The 2,500-nt window shown below is 61.4% G+C and overlaps 1 pseudogene; it reads left to right on the top strand.

Annotated features, from left to right (window-relative positions):
- The window catches only part of LOC124607571, a 7,958-nt pseudogene that overhangs the window by 1,351 nt on the left and 4,107 nt on the right, over positions 1-2,500 (top strand).

Here is a 2,500-nt window from a genome sequence, read left to right as displayed (position 1 = left end):
GCCGAAACGACCTCAACCTATTCTCAAACTTTAAATGGGTGAGATCTCCGGCTTGCTTGATATGCTGAAGCCGCGAGCAAACGACTCGGATCGGAGTGCCAAGTGGGCCACTTTTGGTAAGCAGAACTGGCGCTGTGGGATGAACCAAACGCCGAGTTAAGGCGCCCGAATCGACGCTCATGGGAAACCATGAAAGGCGTTGGTTGCTTAAGACAGCAGGACGGTGGCCATGGAAGTCGGAATCCGCTAAGGAGTGTGTAACAACTCACCTGCCGAAGCAACTAGCCCTGAAAATGGATGGCGCTGAAGCGTCGTGCCTATACTCGGCCGTCAGTCTGGCAGTCATGGCCGGTCCTTGCGGCCGGCCGCGAAGCCCTGACGAGTAGGAGGGTCGCGGCGGTGGGCGCAGAAGGGTCTGGGCGTGAGCCTGCCTGGAGCCGCCGTCGGTGCAGATCTTGGTGGTAGTAGCAAATACTCCAGCGAGGCCCTGGAGGGCTGACGCGGAGAAGGGTTTCGTGTGAACAGCCGTTGCACACGAGTCAGTCGATCCTAAGCCCTAGGAGAAATCCGATGTTGATGGGGGCCGTCATAGCATGATGCACTTTGTGCTGGCCCCCGTTGGGCGAAAGGGAATCCGGTTCCTATTCCGGAACCCGGCAGCGGAACCGATACAAGTCGGGCCCCTCTTTTAGAGATGCTCGTCGGGGTAACCCAAAAGGACCCGGAGACGCCGTCGGGAGATCGGGGAAGAGTTTTCTTTTCTGCATGAGCGTTCGAGTTCCCTGGAATCCTCTAGCAGGGAGATAGGGTTTGGAACGCGAAGAGCACCGCAGTTGCGGCGGTGTCCCGATCTTCCCCTCGGACCTTGAAAATCCGGGAGAGGGCCACGTGGAGGTGTCGCGCCGGTTCATACCCATATCCGCAGCAGGTCTCCAAGGTGAAGAGCCTCTAGTCGATAGAATAATGTAGGTAAGGGAAGTCGGCAAATTGGATCCGTAACTTCGGGATAAGGATTGGCTCTGAGGATCGGGGCGTGTCGGGCTTGGTCGGGAAGTGGGTCAGCGCTAACGTGCCGGGCCTGGGCGAGGTGAGTGCCGTAGGGGTGCCGGTAAGTGCGGGCGTTTAGCGCGGGCGTGGTCTGCTCTCGCCGTTGGTTGGCCTCGTGCTGGCCGGCGGTGCAGGATGCGCGCGCCTGCGCGGCGTTCGCGCCCCGGTGCTTCAACCTGCGTGCAGGATCCGAGCTCGGTCCCGTGCCTTGGCCTCCCACGGATCTTCCTTGCTGCGAGGCCGCGTCCGCCTTAGCGTGCTCCTCCGGGGGCGCGCGGGTGCGCGGATTCTCTTCGGCCGCCATTCAACGATCAACTCAGAACTGGCACGGACTGGGGGAATCCGACTGTCTAATTAAAACAAAGCATTGCGATGGCCCTAGCGGGTGTTGACGCAATGTGATTTCTGCCCAGTGCTCTGAATGTCAACGTGAAGAAATTCAAGCAAGCGCGGGTAAACGGCGGGAGTAACTATGACTCTCTTAATCTGGCCAAGTGGCGGCGGTGTGGCTGCATCCGGACTTGGCTTTTCGAAGTGCGGTCTTGATGTAGTCGTGCTGCTGCTGCGAGGTGCCTTCCTTGGGTTATAGTTACAGGGAGAGTGATGCGCAATACATGGGCCTAGCCCTCTTAGCCTCTCCTCTCCTGCGGTCTTCTCCCCTTCTCGTGGGCCCGCTGATTTTAGCAGAGTGGAAGACCGCACCAGGGGCTTGGGGGGGTTACCAGCCCCCCCTCGCACTATCCCTTTTTCAGTTGGGGGCAGTAACCAGAGAACAAGTGGTGGCCCTTCCGCTGAAGGTGCCACCCCAACTCCCCCAGCACCTAGCCGGCCAACCGGCCGTGCCGAAAATCTTGTAACTTTTGCAGCTGTATACGCCTGTAGTGAGTGCCACCGCAGCTTCACCACCAAAAACGGTCTCGGGGTCCATCGCCGCCGCCAACACCTTGCGGCCGCCAACGCGGAGATCGTCACGGAGAGGCATCGCGCGAGGTGGACGGAGGAAGAAGTCCTGTCGCTCGCCAAGGCAGAGGCCGAACTGTTCCTCGAGAGGGACGCCCGGTTCTTCTTTGTAAATCAAGAGCTCATCAGGATGTTCCCCGACCGAACGCTTGAGGCAATCAAGTGCCGACGGCGGCAAGCTGCCCACAAGCAGCTTGTCCGCCAATTCATGGAGGCGCTTGAGATCGGTCGGGGGGAAGAGCCGGCGTCCCGCCGGGGAGCGGCGAGCCCGCTGCCTGACGCGGGCGAGGCCGCTGCGCCGCCCGTCGACGCAGCCGAGGACTTCGCGGCCGACACCACCGGGCCGCCGCCGGAGGGGCCGACTGACGCCGCCATCTGGGAGCATCTGGCGGGGCTACCCGCTTCCGCCCAGCGTTTCTCTGCCCTGGACCGTGTCATCGGTCTGGGGCGGGGCACGCCGCCCGATGTCATCCTGGGCATGCTCCCGGATGCC

Source organism: Schistocerca americana, chromosome 3 (genome assembly GCF_021461395.2).
Source record: "Schistocerca americana isolate TAMUIC-IGC-003095 chromosome 3, iqSchAmer2.1, whole genome shotgun sequence".
Lineage (NCBI taxonomy): Eukaryota > Metazoa > Arthropoda > Insecta > Orthoptera > Acrididae > Schistocerca > Schistocerca americana.
Note: the sequence above shows the minus strand (reverse complement) of the source record. Positions and strands in the feature narration are given on the sequence as shown.